At 38.0% G+C, this 14659-nt stretch overlaps 1 long non-coding RNA gene across 3 annotated transcripts; it reads right to left on the minus strand.

Annotated features, from left to right (window-relative positions):
* Window positions 1-7112: 7112 nt before the first annotated feature.
* LOC121968200 lies at window positions 7113-10296 on the minus strand. Of its 3 annotated transcripts, XR_006108000.1 has the most exons (6): window positions 9619-10294; window positions 9079-9517; window positions 8886-8951; window positions 8729-8795; window positions 8439-8500; window positions 7113-7331 (listed from the first exon to the last, which is right to left on the minus strand). It is a non-coding gene; the product is annotated as an uncharacterized LOC121968200 (long non-coding RNA). The 3 variants fall into 3 exon arrangements; XR_006108003.1 differs by having other exon boundaries at window positions 8886-8994; window positions 9079-10296; XR_006107998.1 differs by having other exon boundaries at window positions 9079-10294.
* Window positions 10297-14659: the final 4363 nt, after the last annotated feature.

Below are 14659 nucleotides of genomic sequence, written 5' to 3' on the forward strand. Positions count from 1 at the left end.
ACCTCTAAACTCAAGGCAACTCCAAGTACAACTTGGATATCCATCCCTCGGTCTATCTCGATCTAGTTATACTCAGCGTTGATCTAGATATCCATGTCCCCTCTAGATATCTGTCCGATCAAGAACTATTTTCATATTAATATACCCATTAATTTGTGAGATTTTATCATTAATTATATACGTACAGAAAAGTAAATAATTAATGATAAATTCTTATCTTTATTAAATAATTATCCACAAAATACATAAGGAGTGTCTTGGCACATAAGTGCACATACGAACAATCTCTCACTTGCACTATTGTCAAACACTACGGACTCTCAGTCCTAGGCTCCTCACATGGGTCTCATATTTCTGTAGATATAATGCCTTTGTGAGTGGGTCTGCGATATTCTCACTGGTATCTACTCTGTTAACCAACACATCACCCCTCTGAACAATCTCTCTAAGAAGGTGATACTTCTTTAGTACATGCTTGGATCGTTGGTGAGACCTTGGCTCCTTTGCCTGTGCTATGACTGCATTATTGTCACAATATAGTACAACTGGATCAACAATGCTAGGAACCACTTCAAGCCCCGCTATGAAGTTCTTGATCCACACAACTTCTATTGCTACCTCTGAAGCTGCTATGTACTCAGACTCAACTGTTGAATCTGTAATTGTCTCCTGTTTGGAACTCCTCCAGCAAACAGCTGCACCATTAAGACAAAACACATATCCTTGCTGCGATTTCAGATCATCCTGATCTGTCTGAAAACTTGTGTCAGTATATCCTCTGACGACTAATTCCTCGTCTCCTCCAAAAACTAATAACATGTTCTTTGTTCTTTTAAGATACTTGAGGATAGTCTTTACTGCAGTCCAATGACCCTCTTCAGGATCTGACTGATATATATTCATCATGCTTAATGCATACGAGACATTTAGTTGAGTGCATATCATAGCATACATTATGGACCCTATAGCCGAAGCATAAGGTATCTTGTCCATTCTACTTCTTTCCTCTTGTGTTCCTGGACACATAGCCTTGGAAAGATGCACACCATATGACACTGGTAAATATCCTCTTTTGGAGTCCTGCATACCGAATCTATTCAACATTTTATCAATGTATACACTTTGACTCAACCCTAGTAAACTTCTTTGTCTATCTCAGTATATTCTAATACCTAAGACATAGGTTGCATCTTCAAGATCTTTCATTGAGAAACACTCTCCTAACTAAGTCTTGGTAGATTCTAGGCTAGGGATGTTATTACCTATAAGAAGTATATCATCCACATACAACACTAGGAACTTAATCTTACTCCCACTAACCTTCTTGTAAACGCAAGGTTCTTCTGGATTTTTGACAAAAGAAAAATCTTTAATGGCTTCGTCAAATCGTAGATTCTGTAAAATACCGAAAAAATGGCGAATAATGATAAGGGAATTTTTTGAAATTTTTAGAAATTTTTTGAGAATTTTTCAGAGCTCGTATGAACGAGTTTACGGGGATAAAAACAGGGTCCGGGAAAAGCCTGTTTGGGCTACCCCATTTAAGCAAGGAAAGTTTATTTAATTTTTATTCTTTTCCTTTTCTTTTCTTTCTCCCCAACGTCGTTTCCTTCTCCCTCTCATCGCGCGCCTTCTCTTCTCCTCCCGTGCCCTAACCGGCGCCGTGGTGGTTTCCTTCCCCCTCTCTTCCTTTATCTTCGGTGATACCAATGTCTTGCCTCCGCCCGACTCTTCTCTTCGTCTTCTTCATCGGGCCGGCCACCACAACCGACGCCGTTGTGCCCTAGATCTGCAGCGCGCCGACCGCCGCCTTATTCCTTGCTTGAGCAGCCAACTATCGCCGGGGATTCTCCTCACAGTGTCGTGCCCTAGAGCTGATGCCACCACCGCCATCTTCACAGCAACCGAGAGCCTCGTGTCTTTGCCCTATAGCGCCGTCGCCTCCTCTCTATTCTCTTCCGATCCGGAGGGTTTCCTTCATGCCAGCACAGAGCCACCACAACGAACCTTGGGCCGATTGCTACAGCCAACGCCCACCACTTCTCTGGATTTTCTCCGATTTGTGCCCTAGCATAGTTGTCGATTTCATTTCTTTTCCTCTGGTTGCCGACGATTTGGGAGGTAGGTGCGCTACCTTTGTTGATTCGGTGATTTATTAGTTTATCTTGTGGTGATCTTTTTCCAGTTTTGGTTTGGGAAAGGAATCGGATCATGGAGATCCTTGCTGTTGATTGGGGTTACGAGATTGAAGAGAAGGAGGGAGAAGTTGGATCCAACTGCTTGCTGTTCTATGAAGGTGATCTTGAATTCCAGCAGCAGTAGACACTCCGGTGATTTCCAACCGTGGATTACACTCTGATCACGAGGCATCAGTGATTATCATCAGATTTGGACATTGATTCGAGACGAGCACTTCGACATAGAGGTTGATTAGCTCGATCTACATTGAAGGCGGGTACCTCTTGACTTATCTTTTATGATATTGTCAATTGGATATGCATAGTATTTTATAGCTACAAGCAATGATCATGTTTGCCTTTGGTATGTCACGGTTTGATACCCATAGTATGTTCTATTTTGTCGCTTGTTATGTATCCATGTTTATACCTCGTGATTATTGTCATGAGTACCTTAGTTCCTAAAGTAAGTGACATACCATGCTTTATTGAGTTTAGAACTAGATTCTGGATTTTTATTATCTGATCTGTGTACCTAGACCCTTTTTCTTTGATCCATGTATATTGTTGGTACATATTTTATGGAGGTGGATATGTTCAGGACCTAGGATTTTTTATACCTTATCTGGTCTGTCTACCTTGATTTGATTCATTGTTCTATGGTACACCTTTTATATTTATGTATGCATATTGTTATGCTATTCAGGATATTGCCATGATTAGTGTCATGCATCATCTCGCATGATTGCATGCTGTGCGATAGTTTGCTCCATTATTGTCGAGCACATCGCCAGTTACATGTATCTGTACACACCACCACTCATGGGTTAGTGGTATATCAGACAGGTGTGTGGCAGTTCTGCTATTTGGCTCCGTTGGTCTGTGACTCAGCGTGGTAGCCGGCAGACGGTTCTGCTCTGTTTGGCTCCGCTGGTTTAGTGTAGCAGCGTGGTAGCCGGCAGACGGTTGGACTCTGTTTGGCTCCGTTGGCCCGCTCATGGGTAGTGTGACGCAGCGTGGTAGCCAGCAGAGATTTCCTCCCCGTCACCGTGTACCGGGAAATGAGAGCATTAAGCTCCCCCATTTATGATTTGGGGTAGGAGGACAGGTGTACTCTGACAGCATCCCGTCCACTCGGTCACTCATCAGGAGTGGTGACGTCAGAGTGCACGGTTGTCACAGCCCTACCCACTCGGTCCCACCATTGTGTGTGAGATGTCTGACTGGCGTCAGGGGTGACCATGTCATTGGCATCATACGCATTGATGCATTTATTGCTTGTGCTTGCTACATTTATTTGCTATATTTGGTTGGATGCATATGTTTGACATGCATACAGGATTTATGACACTCTCGGTTTGACGACCCTTTTGTTCTGAATAGGAGTTCCTGGTGAGTACAGCTTCCTCAGTTACCTTTCAGTTTTACATTTTTCCTATATATGATTAGGAAGATGTATTCCATGTTTATTGCTGTTAGATATATCTTACTAGGCATGTCTATTGGTATTCGCTGAGTTGTTGAACTCACCCCCGTGGACACTATCTTTTTCAGGTACCAGGTTGTTGATGGAGTCGCTTGGAGTATCCTGTCTGCTAGTCCCCACGTCACATCAGAAGACCTGTCTCCGTTTTTGTTTATTTGTATTTTGGTAGATGAATGTGTGTATTTGGCTTTGTGTTCCAGTTTTGTTTTCCGGAGTGTTATATTGTTGTGTGGTGTAAGCCTAGCCGGCTAGCAGTGTTTTGTTTTGTTTTGTATGGACTTGTATTTATGTTTTTCGCTGTGTTGGTTTTGATTTCAGCCGAGTGGGATGATAAAAATATATATAAATGCGTGGTTGTTATTATATTTGTCCAGCCGTGTAGGCTGAGATTATTAACTGCGTGGTTGTGTATATATTCCAGCCGCATGTGGCTGATGTATATTGTATTTGTAGAAATATTTCTGATTGTCAGCCGTACAGGGGAGGTGCTGTCGAAATTTCTTCGGACAGGGACTCCCCCGGGGCGTGACAGATTCCAACTCCGAGATGCTTGCTTTAGTCCATAAATGGACTTCTTGAGCCTACATAACTTATTGGCATTCTCAGATTTTATAAAATCGGGAGGTTGTACCATATATACTTCCTCCTGTAACCTTCCATTTAGGAAAGCAGTTTTAACATCCATTTGTCAAATCTCGTAGTCCATGTAAGCCACTATAGCTAACAAAATTCTAATGGACTTAAGCATTACAACGGGCGAAAATGTTTCATCATAGTCAATTCCATGACATTGATTGAAATCCTTTGCCACAAGCCTAGCTCAGGCTGAGGTCGGCCGGGTTGTTTCATCATACTAATTATGGATTCGGACTGCTGATTCCCTTATTTAGCAAGATCAGGCTGAGGTCGGTCGGGTCGTTACATCATACTAATTAAGGATATATATGAGGATGTAACGACCAGAGTAAAGACTTCAGGCGGAGTAACTAAAGTATTTCCAATAAAAATAGGGTTACATCAAGGATCAGCTCTAAGCCCCTATCTTTTCACATTAATTATGGACGAACTCACTGCGCACATTCAAGACACAGTACCGTGGTGCATGTTGTTTGCATATGATATTATTTTGGTAGATGAAACACGTGAAGGAGTAAATACTAAACTAGAATCTTGGAGGGAAACACTCGAAGGGAAAGGTTTTAAGCTTAGTAGATTAAAGACAGAATATATGGAATTTAAGTTTAGCAATATTAGAAGTAATGAAATAATTGTTAAGATCGGAAAGGACGAGTTGCCCGGAACTGAGAGATTTAAATATTTAGGTCATTTTTGCAAAATGATAGAGGGATTAAGAGAGATGTCTTATATAGAATACAAGCAGAATAGGTGAAATGGAGGGGAGCGTTGAGTATTTTATGTGATCATAAAGTATCTCTTAAACTTAAAGGTAAGTTCTATAAAACCGTAGTTAGATCTACTATGTTATATGGAGCTGAATGTTGGGTTATGACTCGAGCGCATGAGCAGAAGATGAGAGTTGCAGAGATGAGGATGTTAAGGTGGATGTGTGGACATATTAGGATGGATAAAATAAGAAATAAGAGCATTAGAGAGAAAGTCGGAGTTGCATCTATTGAGGAAAAACTCCGAGAGACACGTTTAAGATGATACGGACATGTACTTAGACGACCAATAAATGCTCCAGTTAGGCGATGTGAAACTATGATAAACATACATATCAAAGAGGAAGACAAAAAAAGACTTGGTTACCAACAATAAAATAAGATAAAATTTATTTAAATATAGATGATAAGATAATAAGAGATAGAGCTCAATGGCGTAAAAGGATTCATACAGCCGATGTCACCTAGTGGGAAAAGGCTTGGTTGTTGTTGTTGTTATTGTTGGTCTAGATATCAACAACCTAAGTACACAAATCAGATATGACGAACAATAAGACTACTACACAGTAGGCAATGTAAGTCATTATTTCTATGAACAGGGATACACAGGGCGGGAATTAAAGAAAATATAAGTAGGAATGCATAACAGATAGAAATATAGGCAGATAATAGGAGCCAGATAGTGACATATCAAAGTAGATGCAAACATAATCATTACCACTAGAAATAAACTATTAAGCATATCTAACATGACTATATCAAGAGATAAGTCAAAAGTACCCGCCTAAAAAAGAAGATCGTATCAACCAATCCGTCATCAAGACGCTCGACTTGAATCAGAGTTCTGTATCAATCAATACATATATTTTATTTAGCTAATTTCATATGAATTAAATAGCTAAATAAAATGACCAAACCTAATTAGGAAAAATCCTAATCGATCATAGACATTAACCTTAACTATATTTAATCCACCGATCAACTAGGGTTAGTTTCCTTAACCCTAATCGTACCACTATTCAATTAGATTTAAATCTTTACATAATCAACCTAACCTTAAATCAAATTAAGAACAATTCATTCCTAACCTTCCCTAGCTTCAAATCCGGGTGTAAGCTACAACGAAAGAAAACACACCTTACCTAAAATCACAAAGTTACCTCTGTTAATCTACAACCAGGGAGGGTGTTGCCAGAAAGAGTAGCTACTGCTGGAAACCTAGAAAAACACTATAGAGTGAGATTAAACAACTTGATACTCCAATTTCTACCAATCTGATATCAACCATAGCTTACCCCAAATCAGCAATTCCCTCTCCGACCGAGCCTAGGTCACGCGATTGTTGAACTCAACGTAGAGAGGATCGACGGTGTGAGACAAGGAGAAACCGAGAGCATCGGGAGAGGAAGGCTCGGCACTGGGCAGTGGTCGGAGAGGGTGGTGGCGTTAGGTTGCGGTGTGCAGCTCAGGAGGGAAAAGAAGATCGGGGCGGCTCTCACACGGCTTGCTTGGCTAGGGAAAAAAGGAACAGCGGTGCTGATCGGGTCGAGGGACAACAGCGACGTCGACGGCGCGATGCTTAACGAAGAGGAAAGGCAGAGGAGGAGACGGTCGGCGCTAGGGCACAAATCAAATGTTCAATTTTTTCGACGAGCTCCTGGTGTCCGCGACCAAAAGAGGGGAGAAAGAGGCTCAGCCTGCGCTTGGGTAGAGACGAAAGAGGAGAGGTTCGAGCAGTGTCACGAGAGAAAAGACGGGAGAAGGATTCGGCGAAGGGAGAAAGGGAAATCGGCGTGGGTGAGGGCTAGGGCACGGGGAGAAGAGAACAGAAAAAGAAAATAAAAAAATCAAATGTTATTATCACGCCCTAGGTAGTCCCTGCTAGAAGAAATTTCGGTAACATCTCCCCCGTACAGGTAACAATATGAGACTTCACTACACGCCCTCAGGGCCACACATACCTCGGCCAACACGGCCGGAACAATAACAATAAACATAAATCCACAACCACACATTATATATATATATATATATATATATATATATATATATATATATATATATATATATCAGCCTCTGGCTGACACAACCACGCTGTTATATTTGAAAACCACCTACTCCACTACACAACGGAAAATGCAAAACACTACAGAGAAAACAACGTAGTATATCAACACAAACATGGAACCCAAGTCCATAAATCAAAAATCATCGCGACACGAAGTGATGAGCGACTAGCGACTGGAATCTCCTGACATCATCAACCTGAAATGGTAAATCAACGGGGTGAGTCAACTCCTCAGCGAATATCAAGTTGACATGCATAGCAAACTATAACTAATTGTAATAAATATGCATACAGTCTCCTGAAATAATATACAATGCAAAACTGAAAGAACAAGGGAGAAACTGTATTAACCAAGACCTAGGTATAAGGTAAACAAGGTCGTCAGACCGAGGAGTATCATGATCCTGTATGCATGTCAATCATATGCATCCACCAAATATGCAGCAAATAAAGTACAGCAAACACAAACAATAAATGCAATCATGCATATGATGCCAATGACATGGTCACCCCTGACGCCAATAAGTCATCTCACACACGATGGTGAGACCAAGTGGGTAGGGCTATGACAACCGTGCACTCTGTCATCACTGCTCCTGATGAGTGACCGAGTGAACGGGATACTGTCGGAGTACACCTATCCTCCTACCTCAAATCATAAGTGGGGGAGCTCAATGCTCTTATCTCCCTGAGCCAGGCCAGAGGAGGGATCCCTGCCAGCTACCATGCCGCGTCACACTATCCATGAGTAAACCAACGGAGCCAAACAGAGCAAATCTGTCTACCGGCTACCACGCTACATCACCACTACCCATAAGTAGACCAGCGGAGCCTAACAGAGCATAATGTCACACACCCTGCCTGATATGCCACTAACCCATGAGTAGTTGTGTGTGCAGATCCATGTAACTGGCGATGTGCTCAACAATAATGGAGCTGTCAATCGCTCAACATGCAATCATGTAAGATGGTGCATGACACTAAGTATGAAAATATCCTCATCCTATCCATCTCTATATAATGTGTACCAAAAGGTATATGGATCAAATAGAATATCCTAAGTACACAGGTCAGGTATAGTAGAATAAATCTAGGTCCTGAACATAATGAGGTATGATATGTCATTACCTTAAGGACATAAATAATCAAAGGAACATGAATGCAAAAGCAGATAATAAATACAGCATGCTCAGGTAATAGATAATGACATGCCAATGCAGAAATGAACATAAATATTACTACTCGTTAAATATTACTATGCATATCAAATGACAATATCTTAAAAGATAAGTCAAAGTACCCACCTCCAATATATCGCGTGCCAAATGTAATCTCGCGTAAGACAGCTCATCGCAAAATCAGAGTCCTGTATCAACACCTTTAACTTAGCTACTACCATAAATATCAAATAGCTAAATCAAATTCTTATTTACTAGGAACCCTAATTCATTTAGTAATCTCGATTAGCTACATAACTCGAGTCTAATCCAAAACTTAGATTAGATCCATCGATTAACCATAATTAGATTCAAATTTAAACCTAAAACAATTTTAGTAACAATTTATTCTTTACTTCACTGTACAACATTCTTACCTTAAGATATAGCCGAAATATAAAGCTCACCGCCTTATAAACCTCTGCCGACATCTACCAAGAACACCTATACATCCATAAGTTCTATTCGAAATTAGTCCAAGTCTTACCAGTAAGCAAAAATTTGCTGAAACTCAGCACATGGAACATCACTCACCTCAAAAGATTCCCAACACCTTCAATCGAGGCCTCAACCAGCCATAAGAATGAGGAGGACCAGGATCTGATCAGGGAAAACCAACAGTGAGTTGTTTCGATGCATCCCCCTAGCCCGAACAGAAAGAACATCGCAAAAAGGAGAACCAATCAACAAGATCCTTAAATCCATAGAATTCCCGACGCTGCCTTACCTCGTTGGTCGCCTCCAGAGTTTGCCGCACGATTTGATCCCGCCTGAAAGGAGGCACGGATGGCTCTGTGAACTGCTCGGGAAGGAGGAACGAAGGGATCGTTCGGTTGTAGGGCGTCGGCGATCAACATGATCATTCACTTATACCCTAATCAACATGATCATTCACCCTACCTAAATTTAGTCCCTTGGCCAACTAGGGTTAATTTCCTTAACCCTAATTGTTCCACTATACAATTTGATTTAAGTCTAAACCTAAATCAAATCTAGAAAATATTTCATTCTTCATCTAACTACCCTATAACCTAAATCTACAACAAGATCAAATTCCTAGATTCCCAAAATCAATACCCCACCTATTGGAAATTCACCTCACTGCTCGGATTAAGAAAAGACCAAGAATTCTTCACTACCAGATTGAGATTCAACATTGAATACCCCTGGTGAGCAAAGGACAAAAATGCTCGGTCATATAACAATCTCAGCATCCAACAGAACATGAAATCTGATCCCTATTAACCTAATACCAACTAAATCTTACCAAAACCAGATTCGTAACCTCCTCCCCAAAGCTACTGTGGTGGTGAACCAGAGCAGTGAGAAGCGGCGTGAGAAGACCAGCTGGTGTCGCGATGAAGAGACACCAAGAGTCGGCGGTCTAGGGCACAGGGACCAGGGATGAAGATGTGGGGCCAACTTCTATCTCCATGGTCAGCAGTAACCCATCGGCGGCGTCGGAGATGGAAGCTAGGGCACCGAGCATCGCACCTAAAGTGAGGAGATAGGGAGAGGAGCTCGTGTACCTGATGCTCGGCTGGCTTCGATTTGCGATGTCGGCGTTGCTCCGTGCGGGAAGAGGGCGACACCTAGGGCGCTGCGCAGCAAAGGGGAAATCTAGGGCACGACTTCGGCGACAAGCGACGACGGGCGATGACGACCGGAGTCAGACCGTGGTGGTCGGTAGCGACACAGAGAGGGATCGGCATCGGCTAAGACTCGGGAGAAAAGTGCCAAGTTTCCTTTTGGTCGCCCCTTTTGTCCGCGAGAGAGAAGAGGAAGCGTCACGGCGGTGCCGTCGGGTGGAGGAGCCGAAGAGGTCGGGTTGTGTCGCGAGAGGGAGGGGAGGAGATGAAGGGGATCGCGAGAGGGGATCGGACGTGTGAGGATCGGTTGGGTGCGAGTGAGATTAGGGCACGACGACTAAGGAAGAGGAAAAGAAAAAGAAAGATTTAAAAAAATCAAATTTTTCCTCGTTTGAATGGTGTAGCCTAAATAGGTTTTTCCATGGCCCAATATTTATCTCTGTAACCAATCTCATACGATCTCCAAAAATTTCTCAGAAAATTTCTAAAAATTTTAGAAAATTCCGTTAAGGTTATTTCTCTGTTTAACCTTATTATTTAATTAATATTTATTGTCGTACAGTTATACTTAGGTATTTATAATTAACCCCTAGGTTAATTCCTCAATCAACTCTCATTTTAATTGGGATATCCAAACAGACTTTCCCTTGGCCCAATAATTGATCCCCTTAAAATCGTCAAGCTCCGAAATTTAACTCTTATGCATTCATTAGGAATAATTTTAATTAAGTTTGATTACTTTAGTTACAAGCCATTTTGAATTAATTAATTATTAATTAGGTTTCAAATTTAAGTTAATTAAATTTTAACTGATTTGTTTAATTAATATCTAAGTTTTAATTTACTTAATTTTAATTAATTTAAGTAAACTTTAAGATTATCTTTATTTAATTAATGTAAGTTTATTTAGTGTTTTAGATTTTATTTTGTTTTAATTTAGATTTAATTTATATTTAGTAAATGTTTTAAGTTAATTTTTAAAATAATTTTTCAAAGGATTTTAAAATGATTTTTAAAGTATTAATTTTTAAATGGATTTTAAAATAATTTTTAAATGGATTTTTTTTAAAAAAATAAATGATTTAAAATAATTTTTAAAAGACTATTAAGAGATTTTATTAAAAAGGATTTTTAAAAGGATTTTTAAAAGATTTTTTAAGGGATTTTTAAAAGATTTTTAAAGGGATTTTTAAAATAATTTTTAAAGGATTTTCAAAATAATTTTAAAAAGAATTTTAAAAATATTTTTAACTGATTTTTAAAAGATTTTTAGAAATAACTTTTTAAAAGATTTTTAAAAATAACTTTTTAAAAGATTTTTTAAAATAATATTAAATTATTTTTAAAATAATTTTAAAAGATTTTTTAAAATAATTTTTTAAAGATTATTTAAAAATAATTTTTATTGTTTTTTAAAAGGGTTTTCAAAATAATTTTTAAAAGATTTATAAAATAATTTAATGTAATACATTAATTAATTTTACTTTAATTTAATTTTAATTTTAATTTTAATTTAATTTAATTTAATTTAATTTGAATTTAATTTAGTTTAATTTTATTTTAATTTAATTTTACCTTATTCATCTCACTCAGTCTTTGCTTTCATACAAAGAGATCCTATAATTTTGTGAGATAAGTTAAATTGAATTTCAGTATTTGATTTAACTTGTGTTAGATTCGAGTTTAGTTTTGGGTTTAACAAGCAGACATTCTTTGGATAAACGTTTAAGCTGTGATGAGTCACCTGGACATCATTAGAGTAACTACACCTTCAAAATTTTCTAAACAGTCCTACATACTGAACTTAGTATAAAACTTTGATCTAACCAGCTAGGATTAGTAAGGGGTAGCTTCAGTTAGTTGCACTAAGTTAAATATACTAGGTCGAAGTTATATCTTCCTCGGCATGTATAGATATAACTTCCCTAACCTACTGTCATCCAAACTTCTCTAGTAGTGTTTGTCAAGTTAAACTTTTATCCTTAATAAAACTAGTCTTAATTACCCAGTCGTGTAAACTATTATTTTGGAGATGCCAACTAATTTGGTGCCTCCCCATGAATTATTGAACTTTTATTTTGTTTAATTAAGGTTACTCAATTTTTTAGTCAAGGTTTAATTAACATTTAATTAATTGTGATTTAAGTTCAAGTTTTAATTTTAAATTAATTACGTTGGTTAAATTGTTTTTTTTTTTTTTTTTTTTTTTTTTTTGAAGGAGTGTATTTAAGATTAAATTTTCTTTTAATTTTGAATTTATTAAATTATTTACATTATCATTGTTAAAAGATTGTATAAGTTTATATTAATTCGTAATTGAATTAGTTAAGTTGTTTGAATTATCTTTCTTTGAAGGTTTATCTTTAATATTTAATTTTGAATTTGTTAGATTTGGTTTTAATTTTATCAAAAGTGTTTGATTTTATCCTTATATTCCTTTGTCTTTTAAGTTTATATTCTTAGTTGAATTTATTAGATTAATTTCATTATTATCTTTAAGATTTAAAGTTTTATTAATTAAATTATCTTTATCTTAGATAGAAACTTCTAGATTGACATTATCTAAATTGTCAAATATTTTATTAAGGTATTTATTAATTTTATCCAAATCTATTTCTTCATTTTAAAGTTTTGAGTTTACCTTAATGTTTGAATTATTTAATTAATTTAAATTGGTTTGGTCATTGTTCTGGTTGACCAAGTCAAGGTTAATGTCAATTTAGTCAAAATCTTTATTGACTTGATCAAAATATAAATTATTTTATAGTTTTAAATTTTTAATTAAATTTGAATTATACAAATATAGATCATCATGCACCATACTTGGGATAATTTCTAAATTATCATGCAAATTATTTAAACTACTACTGGGAGAGGTATTTTGGTAAATATTACTAACCTTAAATGCGACTCCTAATTTTATAGGTTTCTCCGTTGGATTGAGCTCGAGCCTAGATTCATTTTTGTCTTGATTCTCTAGTTTCAATGGTTCCTTATGAAGCTTGGTCAGGCGGGTCCAAAACTCGTGGGTATCTTTGACCTTTCCTATCCTACATGTAACATTGTTAGGCAATAAATCTAAAATTAATTTTATTATCTTTTAGTTTGCTTCCGTGTTCTAAGAAGAATCGAAGATCGCTTCAGTGTTATGCCACTGTCGAAGTCATTCATCAGATGAAACTTTTCATTACATCCTCCATAGGTTGAATTCGTCCTTCTTGTATATCTCGTATAGAGGTAGTTGGCTGACATTCCACCCAAGCATCTCTTTGTTCTCCATTTTACTTACACAACACAATTTTACAAAGAAATTTCAAGATTAGCTATTGGGGTAAGTAGTGTGGGAGATAAAGAAATAAGGATGTTTCATAAATTTTAAAAATAATAATAAAATAATAAAAATTATTATGATAGATTTTGTCAGCAGGGATATTTCACCAATGCTGATTAATGGTGAACAAATAAAAATAAAAAAGGCATAAGAATTTTAAAACATAAGAACCCCTTGCTCGATTGGTGGTTTCATCAATTTAGAGTGACCTAACTCTGATACTACTTGTTAGATCATAAAGACGCTAGAGGGGGTGAACAGTGTTCATCAAAAATCAAGAGTTAAAATGAGTTACGCAACGAAATAAAGAAAATAATAAACAACGCTAATAAAGCCAAGTTTTATTTGGTTTGGAGCTTGTGACAACTCCTACTCCAAGGCCTACAATCGTCGATCACTTTCGTTGGGCAATTACTATCAGTTCGAATAATGAGTTACAAATATTGAGTATAAGAACTGAAATTAATTGTTACCGACAAACAGAAAGGAAATTGAAATCTTTTGTTCTTTGAACTTTGGAGCAGCCTTTTGGTGTCGTCGGAGCCTTTTCGAAGCAACACACAAGAATGAAACTTGTAGCAGATGTTCTACTGAAGCTGCTAGTTGAAGGGCTTTATATAGGCCCATTCCAGGTGCTTGGAACCCCTCCGGCGCTTGGACCACTGCTGATATGGCGATCTCTCGTCGAAACTTAATCCATCAAGTTTATCCACTTCCAAGTACTCGGACCCCCTTCGGGCGCCTGGACTGTTGATGTGGATTCGGCCAGTCGTCACGCTCCAACTCAACTTTAGGATGAAATTTCTGATACGGGCATCTGGACCAGCTCTGGGTGCCTAAATCCCTTCTAGGTTCCTAGACTCCCCTTTCCGCACTTCTCCTTTCTGCAAAAAAGAGTTAGTCCAGACAAATAAAAATATATTTATCCTACAAAATAAAGTCAGCACAACATAATAAGATAGGAGTAGTAATTAGATGTTGTCCCTTCAAGATCAGGATCTAGTCAAGGTCTCAGTTTAGATTTTCCAAATGGACCTAAGTTGGACCGACGCCTACAGTTCTCTCAATCGGGAATGCGTCCTCACTGGATCTCTCCTCTGGTTGCTTACCTCCACTTACCAATTGCAGACTTTAGGTCCCTTGACCCACCATGACTTTCTACCATATTTCAACCAATCTGGATTTTCTCCTGCCAGATCTCAACTGATCTAGACTTCGTGCCAGCTATCAACCTAACTGGACTTCCTCCTGTCGATTTCAACCAATTTAGACTTCATGCCAACTATCAACCTAGCTAGACTTTAGTCTAGTGTTTCAGTCCTCTAGACCCATCAAGTCTTGAACACTTGGTAAAAAGGTTAGACACACACTACATCTAATTTTAACTT

This window comes from Zingiber officinale, chromosome 1B (assembly GCF_018446385.1).
Source record: "Zingiber officinale cultivar Zhangliang chromosome 1B, Zo_v1.1, whole genome shotgun sequence".
NCBI classification, from domain to species: Eukaryota; Viridiplantae; Streptophyta; class Magnoliopsida; order Zingiberales; family Zingiberaceae; genus Zingiber; species Zingiber officinale.